This window comes from Manacus candei, unplaced genomic scaffold (genome assembly GCF_025592945.1).
Source record: "Manacus candei isolate 608988 ecotype Guabito, Panama unplaced genomic scaffold, ASM2559294v1 h1tg000104l, whole genome shotgun sequence".
NCBI lineage: Eukaryota > Metazoa > Chordata > Aves > Passeriformes > Pipridae > Manacus > Manacus candei.
In genome coordinates this window covers 210,105-221,435 of record NW_026138152.1, presented here as the reverse complement: position 1 = coordinate 221,435, position 11,331 = coordinate 210,105, and the positions used below count along the sequence as shown (strand labels likewise).

The window sequence follows — 11,331 nt, the reverse complement described above, 5'->3', positions numbered from 1 at the left end:
GCTTAAGTAGTGGACTTTAAGTTAAGATTTATATTATTTATTTGAATAAATGGTATGAAGAAAGGGTCAATACATTATGCAATGGTTTTGCAAAGTTGGTGTTCGGTTTCACTTCAATTTGAAACAACACCTTCTCACCTCTGCCTAAATTTGTAATGAAAAAAAAACCTGGCAGACCAAAATTCCAGCCTGCCCCAGGCCAAGAATTTCAGGATAAGAGGATGAACTCCAAAAATGGAAATTTTAAAATGTCTGTTCCCATGATTTCTGACTAAATACATCAGGGAAGTGGTAGCCCAAAGACATGACGTTGTTTTCGGGTTAACCATAGAAGACCTGAGCCTAACAACTTGGGAGTTGTATCTTTGCGGTCCATCCGGAAGATTACTAAAAATGAGTTATACAATTTTGAAAAAAACAAGCATTAAAAATGGATAGCCACAACACCAGCGCTACATTTAGCCAGAACAATGCCTAATGACACCCAGAGCTTCTATGATACCAAAACATCACCATTTAGCATTTCATATACCATGAATTAAAGTTCTTCAGTGAAAACATTAAGTCAGCAAATTCCTTAATATCTTTGTCTCCAAGTCACTAATGCCCTCAAAGGAAACAAAAAGACAGAGAGACAGTTTGGATCATTTATTGATTTCAATGCAGAACTTATCTGGATATGAAAGAGAAATAAAACATCAAGACGTGGGTTCTACAAGTGAACTATTAAACTAGACTGAAATTTAAAAGATGGCAATTCAGCAAATTAAAATCTGAGATTGTTAAATCTGCCACCTGATTTTGAAATCAAATTATTTTGCCTTAAAAAAAAAAAAAACGAGAGGGATTAAAAGAAAAACAGGTGGAGTTGAAGCAAGAGAGACATTTTAGCAGAACCATTTTCAAATCCATCTGCATTTACCCAGATGGAACCTGAAAACCTTTTGAGGACCGTTAATTGTTACCTTGCTGCTCAAGTTTCCCTGTGTCATCCAGCAGAGATTTTTAACCTGAACAAGTATAGGATAATGAGTGCTTATATCACACAAAGGAACTACAGTGCACACAAAAAATAATGATTCTGTCAGTTACAAAAAAAGTATTTAGTACCATAGGGTGATTTTTCCAGCGTTGCAGTCGACTGACTTGAATATCTGTTGTCTCCAAGGCTGAGTGAATCACCTTTTAAATATATATAAAGATCTCCTGTGAAATCACTTTGTCAGTAGCTCAGCTGCACAAGGTAGAGATAATCTATATCAAAAATTCCTGACAGGGACTATGCTTCCTTAGCAGGTCTTTGAAACCTTCCCACTCAGTGACCTGAGGCTCCAATGAGTCACTGTAAAAAAGTCAAGCTGCTGTATGTAGGTAATGAATGCACAGATTCATACTGCTGCTATTGCAGCTATGAAAAAAGAATGAACACTTCTGAAAATTAAAATCTGTGAAGTTTATATTTGGAAAAAGAAATGTAACAAAATCTCACTGATTTCACAGCATGCATTTCTACTGTCAGATGGGTTCAGCGCCTCTTTCACTCCATGGCACCGATCTCCAAGTCATCTGCACTGCATATAAGTCGCAAACCAAGTTCTCTTCTTAGCAAAAAGAGTCAGAAGACATTTTTTCTCAGGAAGCTGCATTGTACAAGCAATATGGATGTGCTAAGCCTAGCCTGCTTCACAAAGCTTACATTTGAGTGGTACAGACGTGTACTTGCTTCTCTGGAGCAACAAAGACATGGTAAGTGTTCTCACGTTGCAACAGAGCATTAGGAAGAAAGGTTTTATTCTTTCCACTCTAATCAGTCTTTATGGAATCATTTCATTATGACAGATATATGGAATGGTTCCTTTTACCAAGGCCCACCATGTAGCTTTGCCAAGACACAACTGGCCAGATAGGGGAAAGGGTAAAATTAGGTAAGCCCCTATTGCCTTCCTTTTTTTTTTCTCTTTTCTCAATATAAAACCTTTCCAGCTTAGACTGTAGACTAAGTTTAGCCTTAGGTGTCAAACAGCACCTGGCATTCATTGCAATGCATATGCCATTACACCAATTCAGCTTGCTACACAATCTACAGTATAGTTCTTCATTGCAAAAATCACTAGAACCAGTAGAAAGTTGTATTATAAATTACTTCTTTCACTCCAGTGTTTTTTATAGGTTTGCATAAGGAGGACAAGGTGGCAGATGCATTTCTTAAAATTCAACCAGTGGGCAAATTGCAGGACTGCATAAGTGAGAGCTGAATGAGTTCTCTACCTCAGTAAATTAGTTTAAGGCCATATTTACCTTACCTAATAACACCTACTAAAAGGCCTTAGTTCAAGAGCCCAGTCTTCCTGAATTTTCCCTTTAGTTAGCCTAGAAAAATAAACACTCCAGGGAATGATTCACCCCCTGTGACTCCCCATAACAGACTAGTTTGAGGATCACCTGTTTGAATTCAGCAATTGTGTAGAGAGGACATGGCCCACAAAGCAGTAGCATTGGTGCCTGGAGGTGTTTTTGGCATCTTACAAGTGTTTTAATTGACTTCTTTTCCTAGGAGTAAGGTTGAGGGCATGTATCCATGCTGCTCCTTCACACTATTTTTGAGCAGATGCCCACATCCAGATCTAGCTGTGCTGAAAGCCATTGCTGTTCCCCCCTGCCTACCTATCTCCTGCAAATGCACAACTTGCTGAGAGTTGTGCAAAGTCACCCCAGTAGCATGCGAAACAAAACCCATGTTCCTTGTGTGCCAATTCTATTGTCTCGTTAATACTCCATATGGTCTCTCGAAAAGGGAACAAGAAATTATGAGAGAGATGCCTTTTTATTAAGACTCCATGAAACTTCAGAAATGGTCCCATCTTCTAATAAAAATCATTATTGTTTGTATACATGTACACATGTACAAATGTGTATCCCCAGTCATACATTGAAAATGCACAGGGATTTGCAATTAATTACTTGTCCATCTGGTCTCTGTGGGTTGTTAGCAGAGTAGTTAGTTTTACAGTTGCAAACTCAGGAGCTCAAATTCAAATCCAGCTTGCAGGCTGGGGATTGGACTCCAGTGTGCAGTCATTAACTGCTCTCAGCCTGAGGGCCATACTCTACCTCCAGGGCTATTTTTGAAGCATAACTCTCCAGTCTTGGGGTGTAGTTTTCCTACCTTTTTTTCCTCCAGCCATGAGCATAGAATTTGTTATTCTTTTGCATCTTTTTAGTATGAAAACTGTATATAACACACAAGAACATATAGTTTATGTATTACCATATTTTATGACAGAATTTGTGCTCAATCAGCTGAAATAAAAAAGCTTATTCTAAAGTCATATATATATATATATATATATATAGGGTATATATGGCACACATCATTTATTAGTAGGAGAACTGACCAAGTAGGACAAAGACTGCTTTTGTCATCTGTAACATTTGACAGCCCAGGAATTTTTACTTAAAATGGATGAGAATTTATTAATAACTTGGGATTTTTTCCTAATAAATTAGACTGTGTGGTCATATATTTTGACACATAGATTATCTTCTTCTAGATAGTTAAAAATATCTCTGACAAATTTTGATGAAAACCATAACAAGTGCTATCAAAAGACAATGAATCTTCTTCCTATTGGTCCTCTCTGTGGTCTAGCTGAAATGGGTTCTAAAACCTGAAAAATATATAAAACTAATTTATAACCAAGGTTTTACTGATATTTTACCATTACAACAAGTAAGGAAACAAATAGATTAATCTGAGGGAATACATTCCTTTAAGATTCACAATTTCCTAGGAGTTTTAGATACAGCTCATAATTCTCTCCTGCTGTTTTGTAAATTGACAGATCAGACTGTGACCCAACTGCTGTTTAATAAAAAGTTGAAGTTATTTCCTCACTGTTCTGTAACCAGCTTCTGAAGTTCTGGTCAAAAAGGACAAGTGGTGAAATGTCTAAACCCATATCTTTGCAAACTGCTTAGTCTCGTGTTTGTAATCCCACTGACATTTCTATGCCAGATTATCATATCTGTTGAGGAATATCGATATACATGAACACAGAATTTTAATTTCTAGGAAGACAGTCCTGGGGAAGGGAGAACAACAGACAAGGGTTGTTTGTTTGTGTGTTTTGTCCTGTGCAATGCAAGCAGGTCTGCTTGTTTTATTCTGAGACCAGTTACCTCTATTCTTCTAGACTTGTATTTTTATTTAATTTGATCAAAAGTCTTTTGCCAAACAATGAGGTTTAATGTTGCCCTCAATGCTGCTATTCACTTGAGATCAGGATAAAACATTTCTGTGCTTTCCTTACATTTTGCAATCCTTATATGACACGTATTTTTCCTGTTAATCCCTTTGGAATTACTTCTATGTCATCTTTTTCAAAAGTACTACATAATATAAAAATGCAATTCAGACTGAAAATATGGCCTTGAAACATCTTGTCCCAGCAACACCCAATCCATTGTGTTAATAGATCTATTCTCTGCGTAAAATGTTGTCTTCAACTATTTCAGTTCGCTTTTCAGCTTAGAAAGATGAACATTTTCTTTCTTGAGAAGGCAAGTAGATACTTCAGCTCTGCAACTGACTCAGGATGCTTTAGCCAAATTATATAGAGTGTGAATTTTAAAAGGAAAAAAAATTGTCTTTTTTGTCTTCAATTAAGAAAACATAATAAGTATAAAAGTGATCCTTGTGTGTTTGTGGGTGGCACAGGGAGTCACTTCTAGCAGTAAAATTAGAGGTCCGTAGTCTCTTTTAGATATTCTTGAAGCACAGAAATAAATTAACATTTCTCTGACCAACATACAGCCCCATTAATCATGGAAGGCAGCAGAAATGAGAAGCATAGAACAATGATCTGGTATTAACTGTAACTCAAAAAACTTCTGTCCTTTCAGAGAGTGAAGAGCATTTCAGTTTTGCATAATTTAACTCTCCAGCACTTTTAGTGACCAATGTGTTTTTTTTCATTCCAGTTCTTTTACTTATTCTACACTCTTCAGAAAAATATGTCCATTGACTTTGACTTAAAGATTCAAATTTATTAATATGGATAACTTCTGAAGTTCTTTTGAGTTTTCCTACAGCCAGAGGGCATGTTATAGTCTTCTTTAATGATTTTAGATTTCCATCTCATTCACTACCTGACTGAGCCCTGCCTGTTTCTCACCTGCCCTGGATTTTCTTTTCTCCATAGTGAAGTAGAAAGTGAACATACCCTTTCCAATTTTTGTTTTTAATATTCTTGTTTTTTACTCAGATTTATTCCATGTGATTCCACTTCCAAAACTTAAAAGGAAGACCTGTGTTAAGTTCTAGCCATCTAAAGTTCCCTTCACAGTCAGAAGGAGTAAGACAGAACGGAAGCTTCTCAAAAACTGATTTTATATGATTGTACAGACTAAGAAAGCCTTTAACAGAAAGCAAACATCTGCACTCCATTTAGACTCTGATTATTTGCCAAAATGTAGACTGATTCACTACTAAGAACTGAACTCCATCCATTAACTTTCAGGTGCTTTATGATTGTTTCTTTCATTGCATTGACTTGCACAGCTCTGTCTGAATTTAAATCTATGTATTTTCCATATTAATTTAAATTTACAGTATGTTTTTCTCATTTTGTACCACTGTTGATTTTTGGTAGGAAGGGTTTACCATTATCTTTTTTGTCGAAGCTGTGCTTCCCTTGTTGACACTTTAAAACTTACATGCTGAGATAATTTACCAAAGTAGTTCCTGGGATTTTCCATCTCCAATGAACTACCATTGTGCTCTTGATTGTGAACTGCTCCAGATGTCTTCATGCCTCAAGTATCCATCCTTGCAATGCTTCAGATCTTCCATCACCTCGAATATGTGCAAACACTATGGCTCAGGAGCTTTAGCAGACAATTTCTTTGGCCTGGAAAAAATTACTTTGTCAATGGTGAGTTCTTAATCTTTTAGGACCCTCTTTTCAAGTGCTTTACCCTGGATGGTCTCATAGTTTAGTCAGATGTTAAAGACTGACTTAAATCCAAACTGAAAGATAGCTTTGTACAGCTTCAAATTGTACAAATTCTTCCACAATTCTTGCAAACCTTTTTATCTGAGGCTGTCTAACAATTGTTCACATGGTTCATTTTTATGTGAAGTGTGAAATACTCCTTGAATTTTTTACTTCACTTTCAGAGTTGGCCTCTCTGCTTGAGTTACTGAAAACCATTTAAACTAGTTCAAAACCACCTACTGTCAGAAACCAGACTGCCTTCTGTCTTCCCTTTTAGCAGCTGCCCATTGCTTGTAGTTCCTTTTAAACTTCCTCCAGTTGTCCTCCACATTTCCCAAGGGGTTTAACTCCACTGGGGTTGAACAACTCCTTTCTTCCATTCAGGACACAGCTCAGTTGATTTTATTCCTTTTCCAGTGTTTGGCTCAGCAGCTGCAGAGAATGGGGAGATGGGCAGAGACCAGTTCCTCTTGTGGAGGGCACTCCTTAAATGGCAAAAAAAGTGAGTTGTCCTTGCTTCACAACTGGTCTTTTTCTTCCAATTATCACAGACAAAAGCAACTTAAAGAGGAGTTTCCCAAGGAGTGAAGGGGTAGCAAGAGACAGGACATAAAGAAAACGGGATGAAAATCCCAAACTGGTGTGGCCTACTGAGAAATGTCAGACTTGTTACAAAGAGAATCAAATATGGTTGTTGATGACCCTAAATAACAAACACTACCTTCTCCCTTGTGATCTTGCTCTTATGTCTTCCTTACTGCCTGGGCAATAAATATCATTTGGGGCAGAGGAGGGCAGTGGCATCTAAAGGGAACTGGCAATCTGAGATGGAACTGTTGTTGCTCTACTGAGGTTTGTTCTGCTATTCTACAAGGTGAGCAGCAGAGGAAGTGGACATATCTCAGAAAGAAGAAAAGGTGTCATTTTTAGCAAAAGCATCGAAAAATTCTGGGATGCTGTTCTCAGCTTCACCTTTCCTTTCTTTAGAGAGTTCAGAAATAGCTTCATTATCTATATAAAAGCAACTCCACTCAACTGAAACATTTTCTGTTCTTAACATTTGGTTTTGTGAGATATTGGCATAGAACCAAAATATTTTGAAGTTTTTCAAGGAGGAAAACGCCCCAGACTGAACAAGAGGCAAATAGAAACGGAATAGAATGAACAGTCCAACTAACTGGCTACTTAATAAGGATATGAACTCTCCTTTCCTCTGTTTCTCTTTCTATAAATAACTAAACTTTCTGTGCATTAAAAAGGCAGAGACTAGTTATCTATGGCCTGATGACAAAGGGACATGGCTAGGCTGTAAGACACTTATGGAAAAGCCTTTTTCCTTAATTATATAAATCAGAGTCTTGGTCAGTCCATAAGACCCAACTAAATCTTGTAGATACTAGCATATGGTTGTCCTGTGATTAAGGTCACACTATTTGTCTCCCCAAAAATCCTTCCCTGATGCCAAAAAAATCTATGTGCATTACCTAGAAGATACTAGAATACTTTGAAAACATTTTTTTTCCTAGAAGTTTTAACAGCAAGACTCTTCATTAAAAAATTTGTAACCAGTTTTAGGAAAAGCTTTATGTTAAATTTTATGTCAAGGTAACTAATGAGAATGGACAAGTGTTTCATGAGAGGAACATTTTTGTAACATATATATTTTCTTCAAATGTAATACAAGTTAATAATTTTCAACAAAAAGAGAAAACTAACAATGTTTTAGTAAAATATAGGATTAATTGAGATTTATGAAAAAAGTATTTGTAAATTTTCACTCAGAAATATTTCTTCAAATTTATTAATAAGGTCTCCATCTATTATTCTATTTACAATGTATAAAGGACTTGTATCTGAGAGTTTGCTAGTTTTTCTCATTGATGGCAATAGAATTACTTCAGTATTTCAGTTGTGTACCAATGTGTTAGGATAGAAATAACACTAGTTAGGCATTGGTAAAATGGAGTTATGCAGGGATAATCAAGCTTCCATAAATGGAGGAAACTTGTTTCCATACAAAACAGCTTTTAAAAGGAATGGGAAAGAAGATTAGATTTGCTTGCAAGGAATTAGCACATAAAATCACCACGGAGGGTCCAGTGCTTGCTTTTCATTACAGTGCAAGGCTGAGTTCTATGCAAACACCTGACCAGCATACTTTGGATTGCAGGGCATCACAGTACCCTGCTGTTGTTTTGATGGGAAAGAAGGACTGATGAAACAAACTGGGCATTTCAGTCTCTGCTCTACCACAACTTAAAACATAAGATGCTGTGAGTGTTGTTCTGTTGTACACTGATCAATGTGATTGCACCTTTGAAGCTGGCTGTACATCACGCAGTAAAGATATCTTTGATTAATCCCCTCCTGGTTAGTTTAAGTGATAGAAAGCCCCCTGAGGACTTACAGTTTCTCTCCTTCTTTGCAGAGATCACAGACAAATAGTTTCTTCCTGTGTTATTCTTGTCTTGTGTAAAGAGGATTTGTACAAGGAAGTCCCTGGTGTAAACAGTATTGAAAAATTGTTCTAAAGGATTAAAGCTTCTCTAACATCTGACCCAGGGAGTGTGTCTTCTAGCAGCCTGCACTCATGTAGTGAGGTTTGGGCTTCAGGTAATGAGGCACTAGACATAATGTTTTGAGAAGATGTGAGAGACAGAAGGCTCACTCTATTCTATTTATTACAATAAATAATAGTGACCGTCCTTCCTGCCTAAAGGAAGGTAATTTTGCCCAATAAATTATACACGCAAGAGCACACTAGAGCATCAATTTTTGCCTCTTTCAATGCCTTGAGGAAAAAAGCAGGTTAGTACCAAGGAAGTAGGGTGAGGATGAAATCCTATAGCTCCTCAGAATTCTCAGACTTCTCCTCTACTGTTACTTTTAGGCTGAAAAGGACACTTTTTTCCCCAAATCAGAATGTTGTCTGATGTCATTTCTAATTCAATAAAGAACAGTGCCTTTATGACTCAAAAAATCTCTACAGTTAACTAACATTTCAACACCTTTTTTCAATATGAATTTGTCATCTCTTTAGACATTGACAAAAAGATCAACTTTTGCAACTCAAGTAGGACTTTAGTCAAGAGTTAATGTTTAGAGTATCCTTCAAATTCATTGGCTTTCTTTTGCCAAATATACATTTATTAGTTTTTCTGTTAGACAATACCTTAAGGAAAAGGTAGATCCATTTCATGGATAGAATTGTTGTATAAACATCCTGCCCATTATTTATTTTTGGAAATATAGAAGCCAGTGGAGCCATAGAACTATAAGGTCACATTTGCTTAGAGCAAAATTTTTGTCAAAGATTTCAGTCTGCTTATAGTTGTTTTCTTACAGCAGGGATACTACAGAGGAAAGAGAAATATAGACTGAATGCCAAAACAACACTTGAAAGAATTCTTGTTGTTCCACAGAACAACTCAGAGAGGAGAGATAAAAGCAGAAGTAAAACAGTTGATGCTTCTCTGTATAAATTGTGACTCTGGGAAAAACTACTTTTTGCACACATGTATATGAACACTGCGATCAAATTAAAATGGGATGGACAAACTCAGGTTTTGGTTTTTTTAGAGCTTTCTAAATTTTGAAAATCTTGACTGGGCAATTTAGATGTTCTTTATTAGTCCTTATTTGTTGATGTATGAATGAGAAGATTCTTCTTACTTTTAATGAAAAAAATCTATAAGTGAAATATTGAAGATGATATGAATCAAAATATGATATGAATCGAAAATCTTCTCAATGGACTACCTCTTTAGTCTGTTTTAGTCTCAGAATTCTGGCAAGAAATACAGCTATTTGGGCGTACATCTGTCCCAGCTCCTGGGAGTGTAGCCTGGGTCACAGATCACTTGTGGCTCTCCTGGTATCATTCGCTTCCCATCTCTATGTACTGGATCTGTTACACTCACCCGTTCCAAATTCTCTTTCCCCTTGCATAGTCTCACCTCTCCCCACCCACTACCTCAGTCCATTGCTCGGGTGACATCAGCTCTCACACGGGTATCCTACTTGAATGCAATAGAGCAAATTGATAAACTCTTAAAGCTGGACCTGAATTAATTCCACCTTTCTATCCTTCCCATTTAGCATACTGTAATCTAATGTCTTACCAGATCACAGACTGAATCTGCCTCAAGGTAGTCCTAATTGCAGTCTGCCCATTGATCTTTTGAGTTTCCAGCACTCCCACTCTTTATCCAGGTTTTGTAGCCTCATCTCACCAGGGTCCTTCCCACGGAGCAGCTGTTCTTTCACAACTCTTTCCCCAGCCCATTCACATCACTTCTTCTCCATGCTGACTACATTGTCTCCATGTTCTTTCTCTGCCTTACTTTCATTTCTGACAGGGTGCAAGAGTAAGTGACTTGATGCTGACCTGCGGCTGCTGGGCAAGAGAGTGTCTCGGGTTCCTGTCCAGACATCAGCAGCAAGATTAGTCCACCAGAATGAATCAGAGATGGCAGCAGTATATTTATATGGAGAAATGTAAAAAAAACAAGTTTTTTCATAGATGTAGTAGTGAAACCAAGTCAACTAGACAGGATTTTCAGTTAATAAAAATCAGCAAATTTCCATTATTTTATATTTGCAAACCTCCCATCCTGTGTACGAAATGAGAACATTGCCAGCACGGCCCCCATTTATTCAGGGTACTTAAGCATAAATTAATCATCTATATTTGTTCAGCAAAGTATTCAGCAGATGTTTTTACTTTAATTCTCATAGAGGTCAGCATATAAGAGCATATTTAAATGCTTACCATAATAGAATTAGGAGGAAACATCTAGGCCTAAGAAGAAGAGCAGTCTGCTGCACAAAAAGTAAAAGAAATCTGAAGAGATAAAAATATCAAATTCATTCTTCTTTTACACAACACCAACATATCAGGCACACCATCTAACTTTGTTGTGCTTCTGTAAATTTGGTACCTTCCATAAATTTATTTTATTGGATAGATTTCTTGGTCAGATGAAATGATCCACATGCAGATTTTAAATACTTTTCCTATCTGTACTTTCCTTTTTTTTTTTCTTTTTTTGTTGTTGTTGTTGCCTTTAATCTATGACCAAGAGAAAACCAAGAACAGAGAAGCACTCAGGAAAGCAACCACAGATTCTCCAATTACTGCTGAAATAACTCCCTGAAGATGATGTGTTATGTTTCCTTTCTATTTTTAGTTGAAAATACTCAAAAGCACATTAGATGAGTGACCTCTCTTGTCCTATCCTTGTCCTCAAATATTAATCAGTTTATGCTCTGCAACTGACTCCTGCTGACTAGTACCTCTGAAGTTAATCATGTCACTAGGGATATTTGTGTAAGC

General features: G+C 36.9%; 1 long non-coding RNA gene across 1 annotated transcript; it reads left to right on the top strand.

Moving 5' to 3' along the window:
• The first annotated feature begins 1,844 nt into the window (after nt 1-1,844).
• LOC127461395 (uncharacterized) lies at nt 1,845-9,517 on the top strand. The gene is made up of 3 exons (XR_007900055.1): nt 1,845-1,925; nt 8,167-8,269; nt 9,342-9,517. It is a non-coding gene; the product is annotated as an uncharacterized LOC127461395 (long non-coding RNA).
• Nucleotides 9,518-11,331: the final 1,814 nt, after the last annotated feature.